Source organism: Pseudorasbora parva, chromosome 18 (assembly GCF_024679245.1).
Source record: "Pseudorasbora parva isolate DD20220531a chromosome 18, ASM2467924v1, whole genome shotgun sequence".
NCBI lineage: Eukaryota > Metazoa > Chordata > Actinopteri > Cypriniformes > Gobionidae > Pseudorasbora > Pseudorasbora parva.
The window spans coordinates 29,420,662-29,431,264 of NC_090189.1; the positions used below are offsets into that span (position 1 = coordinate 29,420,662).

At 37.9% G+C, this 10,603-nt stretch overlaps 1 long non-coding RNA gene across 1 annotated transcript; it reads right to left on the bottom strand.

The window, feature by feature from the left end:
- Window positions 1-5,661: 5,661 nt before the first annotated feature.
- LOC137046436 (uncharacterized) lies at window positions 5,662-8,503 on the bottom strand. Its single transcript, XR_010898963.1, has 4 exons — window positions 7,589-8,503; window positions 7,274-7,320; window positions 6,733-6,782; window positions 5,662-5,679 (listed from the first exon to the last, which is right to left on the bottom strand). It is a non-coding gene; the product is annotated as an uncharacterized lncRNA (long non-coding RNA).
- Window positions 8,504-10,603: the final 2,100 nt, after the last annotated feature.

The window sequence follows — 10,603 nt, forward strand, 5'->3', positions numbered from 1 at the left end:
GACCACCGGCATCGGGACCACCGGAACACGATCCACCGGAATAGAGACCACCGGAACACAATCTACCGGTACAGGGACCTCTGGAACACGATCCACCGGAATAGGGACCACCAGAACACGATCCACCGGAATAGGGACCACCGGAACACAGTCCACCGGCATAGGGACCACCGGAACACGATCCACCGGTACAGGGACCTCCGGAACACGATCCACCGGAATAGGGACCACCGGAACACAGTCCACCGGCATAGGGACCACCGGAATACGATCCGCCAGCATTGGGACCACCGGAACACGATCCGCTGGCACTGGGACCACCGGCACAGGGACCACCGGCACAGGCACGGAGGGAGACTTCCTTCTCCTCCTCCGTTTCAGGACCACTGGAACACGATCTACTGGTATCGGGACCACCGGAACACGATCCACCGGCATCGGGACCACCGGAACACGATCCACCGGCATCGGGACCACCGGAACACGTTCCACCGGCAGCGGGACCACCGGAACACGATCCACCAGCAACGGGACCACCGGAACAGGGTGCGCTAGAACTGGGGCCACCAGAACTGGGACCACTGGAGTGGGGGCAGAGGAAGCCTTTCTCCTCCTACGGCTCGGAGCCACTGGAGCAGGGACCACCGATCTTGGGACTGCCAGGGCAGGGGCCATCTCCCTGGCAGCTCTCTCCTGCTGGCAGGCGATAGCTTCCACCATTGCCTCAAATGTGCCTCCGTCATATGCCCTTCTGAGCCACCACTCCATGGGCTCATCTAGGGCATAATTAAAAAGGTCCTTGAGTGCAGAGTCACTGAGCCTCAGCCCCTTGGCTGTCTCCAGGAACTTCTTTGCAAAATTCCTAATCTCCATTCCCTCCTGGTGAAGTAAGTGGAGGACTCGAAACCGTAGAATCCGCTCATAGTGAGGACAGGTGGTGAGCGATTCCGGGATCGAGTCCTCTCTCTGCTGAGTCCTCAACATGGTTGGATCCTTCTGTCACGTACACACAAAGGAAATGGTGCGAGGACTCAAGTGCAGAAAAGGATATATTTATTTATAACAAATAAAACATAAACTCAAAACAAAACCCACGAGGGGGAAAAACACAATAGAATAATAAAATATAAACTTAAACAAACCAACAGAATCACAGGGAGAACGGGAGACGCAGACATTACACAAGGATCCAACACAGACTGACAAACACAAGGAGAATATAAAGGGAACAAACAAGGCAGATAATGAGGGAGAACAGGTGGGGCAAATAAACCAATAATCAGATAACAAGAAGGGCGGGGTTGACAGTAGCACATGCAAGACATGACAAAACCCACATGTGCACACAAGACAGGACAGGCATGTGACAAGGCAGCGCTGCATTTGAACCGATTTGAACGCAGAAATGACGGGAAGCTTCACAACATCGTTTCAGTTGCGTCTCAAAATGGCTTCATCATTCAAATGCGCTAACGGTTACTCCATTGTTGTTCTCTGTATAACGTTACAGTATGCTTGCTACTTCTAAGGTCTAGTCGCATACAATAGTCCATAAACCGAATCATGTCCTCATACACTGCGAGTAAACACACAGAAATGTGGAGAGGCCATTAAATACAGTAACTTACATACCACAGAGACGGACGTCCTGATGTTGCCGTTTCTCCTGTTCAATTTATTTCCCTCAGATTTGATTGTGGATCATTATCTGTATTAGCTGAGAGAGCCATGGGTTTCTCCACGCTTGAGGACGTCACCGCTTTGCGTGCTTGTCATTCTTTAGCTCCGCCCACACGATACGCCTCCAGGCGCTCGGTTTTTTCCGGAAAGACTCGGTACAGCCTATATTTCTTTTATAAATATGATAAAACTAAAGACTTTTCGGAGATATGAAGGATGCAATACTACTCTATAGGTACTCAAGATTGACATGAGATTGACTGAAACTGAGTGTTTCACCCCCCCTTTAATATCAAAAGCAGGTTTGGCAATTTGGCGTGAGATTGAGCTGGGCGGAGTGAGAGCGTGACACAGAGCCTGAAAGCGTGAGTCTCACGCCAGATGCGTGAGAGTTGGCAACCCTGGGAATCCTATGGGTGACGTCACGGACATATACATATGTCTATGGTATATACATATGTAGGTAGGTACACAGGGGAGTGTGCTGTAGGGATGTAGATAAGTAGGTCTGCAAGTAGGTAGGTAGGTACGTATGTGGATAATGTAGAACAAATGCACTTTTCTGTGATGGGGTATGGTTAAGGGATATAATATATAGTTTCTACAGTATAAATCATTATGTTTATGGAATGTTCCCATAAAACAAAAAAACAACAACATTTGATTCTGTCGGTGGAGATGTAATATCAATTTAGCTTAAGTGCAACAACACCTAATTTCCAGGAAGATTGTTTTGGAATCTTTTGCATTTTTAATAATTCAATAATATATTCTGAGTTGTTATTATTGTGTATTATTATAGAATTTGTTTGTATTGTAGAAAAGTAGCATGTCTTGAATGGCAGGAGCAATAACCGCACCAAAAAAGCTGTAACGAAATTGCCGTTGAGTTTTAGTTTGACCTGATACCTTGATTGACTTTGGCCCTCTGGGGCCTCGGGGTCACTGAGGCATGAGAGAGAAAAGCAGCAGGAGGAGTGCAATCAGGATGAAGAAGAGGGCGAAACGTGTGATTCCTGTGAAGAGCAGAGCAAGCGAGCATGAGGTTCAGCGGGGCAGAGTCCACTCATCTCTAACAGGAGGGAGGAATCGGGGGGTGGAATGCTGATTCAGGCACGTCTGTTCCTGAGCGCTCACCCTCATCCCCCTCTTCCCACTTGGGGGTCCCGTAAGATGAGGGACAATTAAGACCTATATAAAGCACAATAAAACCTTTTAGAAAGGGTTGGATGAGTCTCTCCAAAATTCTAATCAATGTTGAAGTAAATAATTTAAATATGTTATCTTAAATATGGTATATTTTAAAATCTTGTGTAAAAAAAACTTGCTAGAAATACTGTTTACTTTAAGAGGCTTTTGTGTATATACATTTTGCCTAGGAAGATAGTACACGGTCAAAATATTGTTGGCTTAACTTAAAAAAGTAAGTAACCTGGTTGCCTTAAAATTTTGAGTTTATTGAAATTAAACATTTGAGTTGATACAATGAAGGAAATTAGTTTAATAAATAGAAATTCAAAATAGTATTGTATTTGAACCACATAAAAAATATGATAAATCATGAAAATAGCGCAATTTGGCATGTTTCACTGCGTCTTCACAAATAAAACACACAATTACCAAACATGCTTACAAAATCTTTTAATAATCTTTTAATAAAGGTTATCGATTCTCAAAAATGTTCATCGTATTAACTCAAAATTTTTATTTCAATGAAATTTTAAGGCAACCAGGTAACGTATTTTTTAAATAATCTTTTACAGTGTAGATGCTAACATGGTGTTTGTGTTGGTTGAAAGATTTGCAGTGTGTTAAGCAATGCCTGATTAACCCAAGTAACCATTTAGCTAAATGACTATGGGATGGGTGAGAGTAATGAGTGAAAGAGAAAAAGCAGACCATTTTAAGATGTTGAATCCCTGTTGAAATACAAAAGAATTCACTTCAGATTTGCTGTAGATTTAGATCTCAGACATTTGAAGCGTCTGGTACTGTGCCAGCATCACATGCTCTGCCTGTATTTGTTCTCCTTCTTACATTTACGGTGCCCATTCCTTCAGATTTTGACCCCTTATGAGGAGCCATCAAAGTCTTCTTTTAAACGTTGTATCCATAAAAAGGTTGTGAATTCTTTACTGTGTTGTAAAACCGCAGTACAGCATCATAGATGTTGACTGATATGTGTTATAACGCTGTTAATTGTTCTGCCTGTGCAATTTACATGATATGTCAAGTGATTTTTGCAAACACTGAGTGGGGGGGTCAAAAGTTTGTAGATTAAAGGGGATGGCCTTCATAATAATTATGTTAAATGTTAGTAGAGTTTACTTGAAATTAATGTTGATGATTATTTCAGGCAAAAATTGTGAAATTCTTGAAAATTATTTATCTATATGTGCTTCTTATGAAGATTATTTAATACCAATTTTCTTTTTTTTAAATATTTAACATAATATTTTAATACCAATAATTTTTCCCTTCTGATCCACAACAATTAAATTAATTACTATACAAAATCATGGAGACAGAGATGACATTGTTCAGACTTTTTAAGAGGGAACACAGTATGTCAATATGAAAATACAACTTCCAACCGATAATTTATTCTACAAAAAAAAGTAGCTTGAATCATGCCACTCCCAACCTAAATATAGAAATATATTTTACTGTACCTTTTGATGACACTACACAAAAATGTTCTTACTCTGTATTTTTGGCTTTTCCAGTGCAAATGTCTCAAGATTTTTAAATCAAGATACACTGTAAAACCCAACAAGTTACGGTAACTCAAACCATTTGAGGAAACCGATTGCTTCAAACCAATTAAGTTTTAAAACCATTAAGTATGAGTACTGAAAACTCATATACATTGAGTTAAATTAACTCATATTTTAGTGTTGTTTAAGTGTTAAAACTTATATTTTAGTGTTGTGTTGATCAATTATTAAGAGTAAACTGAACTTAAAGATTTTAAGTTAATTTTATTAATTCAGTTTGAATTCAGGTAACAAATCTAACTAAGTCTTAACAACTACATGGTTACTTAAATGGTTTTAGGAAACAGATTGCGGCAAATGGTTTAAGTTCATCAAACTCAAAGTGATTAAGTTACATAAGACTAAGCACAAGCTAACATTGGTACAAAATGAAGACAGAACAGGAGGGTATTTTTAAGTAATTTATTGAAATATAACATTTACATCATAAATACAGTATGCCATATGTTCACAAATATAACTAGACAAAAAATATTAGACTTTTTCACCAAATAAAACAGCACAAACATGTTTAAAAAAGTCATAACATTTAAATAACCAAACATATAAAATAAAAAAAAATATGTAAAAAGGTACGTTTCCTCAAAAAGCAAAAGCACTGTATGATCTTTAATGTACTCTAAGTGTATTGCACTGACCGGAGACTTGGCAGACATCACCACCTCATCTTTAAAGACAATCAAAGCATCCAGTGGGTTTAAAGGTAACGTTCCCTCTTCCTCCTCGACAGTAAGGATGGTGACTGTTGGCTTCTGCACCTGGTCAAGCTCCTTTTTCTATATGCATTGGAAAAAAAGTTTGTATGTCACCACATATAAAAATAACCCTTGTCAGGGCAGACACCATATTTCAATTTTCATAAATAAAAAAAACGTTGTTATAAGGAACGGATTATTGTTGATTTAATTGGGCGTGTGCTTATTTAAAACCCTGTAGTTCAATTTTGTAAAGATGTTAAGTTGTTTGTCAGCAAGGTTTAATTGGGGGAAAAACATTTTCAGGGGTGTATCAGCCGAATGTTCTAGACCTTGAATTGAATGACGAATTGAATTGAATTGAATTCAAGCGATAATGCACACATTGCAAAACATTTGTTTTTCATGTCAGTATGTCATAAATAGAAAGAGGCAACAGTTTACTGTCAAAGATTTGTCGCTCACATCACGCCGCATCCAGTGTAGACAACATAACGGACTATAAGGGGCTCTTTTGTCCTGTCGCGCTGCTCACATCCGGTGTAGACAAAGTGAAACAAGACAGATTTGATTAACAAATTTTAAATGGATAATGGCAAGACATCATTGGTGTAAATTACGTTCTTCTTTCAGATTAATATAATCAGAGCGGTATTAATAAATGTCCTGGTTAATCCAAGCATTATAATGGCAGTAAATGGCTGTCCAAAATTTGAAGCCAAAAAAGTGCATCTATTCATTATAAAAGTAATCCACATGACTCTGGAGGGTTAATAAAGTACTTCCGAAGTGAATCGATGGGTTTATATAAGAAAAATATCCATATTTAACTCGTTATAAAATAAGAAAATAACTAGTTTCCGGCGCAACGATGACGTCGGATATAGCGTAAAAAAGCATAACAGCCACGGCGTTGACGGCGGACGCAGCGTAAAAAACATAAATGATGTGACGATGATGTCGGGCGTTGCACAAGCGTTTTGAATCACGAGAGGATATTTTTCTTACACAAACCCATCGATTTAATTCAGAAGGCCTTTATTATTCCCCCGGAGCCGTGTGGAGCACTTTTAAAATGGATGGATGCACTTTTTTGGGCTACAAATTTTGGGCTGCCATTCACTGCCATTATAAAGCTTGGACGAGCCAGGACACGTATTAATATAACTCTGATTGTATTCGTCTGAAAGAAGAATGTCATTTACACCAAGGAGGACTTGAGGGGGGGAGTAAATCAGGGTGAACGATTCCTTTAAGCTTGAGCTGAGATTGGTTTATTATGTGTCAAATAAGCTTTTGCTGTGCTCAATGTATATGCTAATGAAAGCCTAAATTAAACGTTTTGAAGACTAGATTTTCAATGGACAGATTAATAAAATTCTTATGTGTTTGGAACAATATGAGGGTTGGTAATTTATGAATCATGACTGAATTTGTATTGGCAAGTGGACTATACATTTAAGACAACTTGAATGATCAACTATCAGTCACTGTAACCACACCATGCATTTATGCTGGTGGCAGCTGAAAGGTTAACATGTTGCTAAATAAATGTAATGTAGTTTTGACATGTGTCCTACCTTGTGTCTTGAAAACATCTCCTGACTCTTCCTTTTAAATAGTAACAGACCTGCCAGGATCGTAGTTTTTTTTATGATTCATGACAAGACTTCTTTTAACCACTGCAAATCTAGCATTGCCAATTACCTTACACCTTTACAAACCCAAGGCAACTTCAGGATAACTGCCAGTGAAAATATAACACACGAAATGTTTCTGTTTATATTAGGAAAGCCGACTATAACAACAACTTTCAAGACTTGACCAGTATTCTCCTGAAGCAATACAACATGACTTTGAATGATAGACAGACTGGACTTTGGACTTTAAGCCTTTTTAAAAAATCATATTGCTTCAGAAGACTTACAAGTTGTGCTAAAAGACATTTATGGTCATAATTACGTTTGCAAAAATAGCAATTCATTCAAAAATTTAAATTGAAGAACAAACTTATATTTGTATGAACATTATGTAACTGTTCATAACGTTATCATTTGCATTTTGCACAGTAACGTTACAAAATTCCATTGATTTGTTCAATGTTAATTCTAACTTACTTACTCATAGAATTGTAGCCACGTTGCTGCCATTGCACCTTCGTCTTTGCTCTGAAAAGATTTAAAAGCATGGCAACAATGTGTTAGTGTGAGTTTCAAATGAGAAAACGTCATGAGAAACAAATAACAGTTTAAAATTATCTAACGTTAGCAAAACAGGATCTAAAATGCTCCTCAAGTCACTTTGTTCACCCCGGAGCTTCAGCTGCTTTAGTCAAATTAACTAGCATCACATATGATAGAGGAAACTCGAATTCGATTAATAATACATTTAAAACGGTTGTAATATAAGGAATGCGTGAGTTTGCATTAACGTTACCTTTTGCTTTAACATAAGTTAGTTAACGTCACTGTGGCACGAGACGAGAGACATGGAAAGATGACCAACTGTCTCAAAAGCCAGCGTTTATCTGTCCGACTGTGAGAAAGCACAAACATATATTTTTTAATTCCCCGCTGACAAACTGCAGTGTAAAACAGCATAATTAACTCCAAACGTGTACATTACCGTTGATAACACTGGTGCAATAGCGCATTTGCTCCTAATGTTAGATTGTTTGCTGGCTAACTTTACACACAACATTACTGAGCTGGTTAATCTTCGGATAAACATAAAAGAGTTACGAAAATAACACTGAAAACGTTCAAACATGAGCGAAATATGAATAAATAAGTTTGAAACGCTTACCTTTTGTTTTTCTTGACTGTAGCGCGAGCCGTCCTGCTGTGACTGGACTGAAGGAGGGAAAATGGTGCGGTTTTTGTTACCTCGGAAACTCACTGGGATGATACTTTGACATGACTAAATGTAATGACTTTAAAAGAGCTTAATGTAAGACTGTAGGCTTAATATGAGGTAGATTAATGTATATACTATTGTTTATTTATTTATTTTATCAGCTTTTAGTCTTTCCTGTAGCTCAATGAGTAGAGCATGGCGCAACGCCAAGGTCATGGGTTCGATTCCCAGGGAAAGCAAGACTTGACAAAAATGTAAAATGTGTACCTTGAATACAATGTAAGTCGCTTTGGATAAAAGCGTCTGCCAAATGCATAAATGTAAAATGTAAATGTAGTTATTTAATTGGCCATAGATGTAAAATACTAGATTAAATAAATATCTGTAACTTAAACCATTAGAGTTAAAAAGTTTTAGTAACTTATTTAGATTGAGGTTTGCTTACAATAATACATTTTTGAGTTAACATCACACATATTTGTTAAGTTGAATTAACTTTTTTGGTAACATTAAGTAAAATGAACTTATTTCATTTAGTGAATTTCACTGTTAGGTTTTACAGTGTACATACCGGAGACAAAATATTATGAAAATTAAGTGAGTTTGTTTTAAACAATTAAGAACAAATATCTGCAGGTGGGCTCAGAAAAATCTATATTTCAAAGGGGGGGGGGGGGGGGTTAATAACTCATTGACACACTGTAAACCCTTACACTCAAAATAATTGGTTTGAGTAGAGGCAACTCAAATTAAAAAAATTAATTCAAACAAATGAACTTTTATGAGTATTTAGAACTTTCTTTTTCTTTTGAGTTATCTGTAAGTAATCTGAATTGTTTTAATGTTTTGAGTTTTATGAACTTGTTTCTTTTGATTTAGAAAAACTTTATTTTAAATTAACCGAAATACGGGCTGGGATTTCTATTTCCCAGTATGCTTTGCCATGACACTTAAAAGGGACAGTAAATGCCAACATTTAAAAACAACTATGGTAAAACTATATTATGTTTTTACAATCTAATTTAGCTTTTTTTTTTTTTTACTATAATTGGATTAACTTACTTTTTTTTTTCAAATGTTCATTAACAGAATAAAAAAAGTATTGGGGTTAAATAGCACAATATAATAAAATATTTTGACAGAACATGTTGTAGGGGTAGGGCAAGTTGGTTATGAAAAATAAAGGAAACTTCTTCCAACATTTGGGCTAATTTATTGGAGTTTGTTTATAATGTATATCCCTCTCTGCAAATTAATGATAGGTTTTAGATCCAGGAGGTATTGTGCAATTTTCGAGGTTTGCTAAAAGTGCCTCTTTTGCGTCAGTCTGATTCATTGCCTGCGATTCCAGAGTGCCCAGGTACTCAACCAAAGTAGATATTAAAATTATGAACCTCGAATTGCAGCCGTTGGCATAAAATCTTTACAAGCGTTTGGGTGATCATTTTTAAGGGATTGACACATTGCTTTTTTGACACATGACTTTGTAGGGTTCTGTAATCTGTAAATATTAAGAACTTCATTTTCATCTGTCTGTGTCTAAACAGAAGATTTCTCTACAGGGGCCGTTTAAATCAGCGGGGGCTTCAGAGCTGCAGTCCGTTCTGGGAGAGTAGCTCCACTCACACTCCTTATTTCCTCTGCGACTGATCTCATTTGCTCCTCGGCCTCCTTAAAGGAAATGAGTGTGATTTCTTTCAGTCACTTTAATTTTGACAAATGCTCAGAGCTTGTGGACAAGTCTACCTCACGACTCAATCAATAATCTATAATGTCAAGAAATGAGTCAAAAGTCATTTCATGAGTCAAATGAGTCACAAATCCTATAATACCGCGCAAAAGATGTAGGAAAATGTATTGTGTGTATATTCACACACCTAGGCTGTTTTATCACACAATCATAATCATTGCGCATCATCATGAAAAGGAAGCTCGTGAAGGTTAGATTACTGTGGTTAATGTCTAACAGGGTGATCAACAGAGTCTTTATATGGTGTGTACACCTGTGGACACAGTTCTGTCACTGCAAACACGGACAATAAATGCCTCGAGACCTCACCTATCTCTCAGAACACCAGCTCTCAACATGTCACACAGAAATAAACTTTCCATCTTCGTCTGTGTGTGTGTGACTTGTGTTTATGTGTCCTTTTGAGTCCAACTCAAGGTCCAGCTTACTGACCGGAACTCATCTTTCTGGTCACTGATTCCCCAGCTTACCCATCATGTCTAAAATGTGTGTGTGAGTAAAAGGTTTACTAAATGCACAATTTTAGCTTATTTTAGCCATACTTATAAAAGTATGATAATATCTGTAAATGCCTCACTTAGATCAAATATCTATGAATGGGTGCCTATCGATCTACTCTGATACCTTTTGGTTGAAACTGCAGGCAAATTAGCCATATTTACACACACACACACACAAAAACCAGTGATGGAACTAGAAGGATCTTTGTTTGGGAGACAGCAGAGCCTTTGATAGTGTCAAGGAACCACATTCAAAACCTCCTGGTCAGAAGAGAGAGAGAAACATCTAACAAATTATTCATCCGATACAGTCACACTCCACTGCAGCTTTCACAACAGAAGTAG